A 677-nucleotide genomic window follows, 5' to 3' on the forward strand; every position below is an offset into this window, starting at 1 on the left:
ACACACACACACACACACACACACACACACACACACACGCAAATGTGTGTGTGTGTTTATAGATATTAGGCGTGGCTATGTGGTATGAAGTTTGCTTTCCAGTCGCATGGATCCGGGTTCAATCCCACAGCTGTTATAACTTCGGGACAACTAGAACCTTGCGAGTGAATTTGATGGACGGAAACTGAAAGGTGTATGTGTGTCATTTGTAAGTGTTTGTCGCCTACCACCGCTTGACAACCGGTATTTGTGTGTTTACGTCCCCGTGACATAGTGGTTCGGCCAAAGTGACCGATAGAATAAGCACCAAGTTTAAAATAGAATAAGTACTGGTGTCGATTCGTTCAACTAAAGTTCTTCAATGCGGTGCTCCAGCATGGCCGCAGTCGAATGACTGATACCAGCAAAAGATAAAACGTGCGCACACACACAAACGTGTGTGTGTGTGTGTGTGTGTACGTGTGTTTTATTTCGGTACAAGGCCTGCAGTTTCAGTTAGAGAAGGTAAGACGACACCGTTGACACTAATATTGGACAGGAACTTATTTTACCGATTCCGAATGAATTAAAGGCAAAGTTGACCTCATTGGAATTTGAACTCACAACGTATAGACACACACACACACACACACACACACACACACACACACACACACACACACACACACACACACACA

Source organism: Octopus bimaculoides, chromosome 9 (genome assembly GCF_001194135.2).
Source record: "Octopus bimaculoides isolate UCB-OBI-ISO-001 chromosome 9, ASM119413v2, whole genome shotgun sequence".
NCBI classification, from domain to species: Eukaryota; Metazoa; Mollusca; class Cephalopoda; order Octopoda; family Octopodidae; genus Octopus; species Octopus bimaculoides.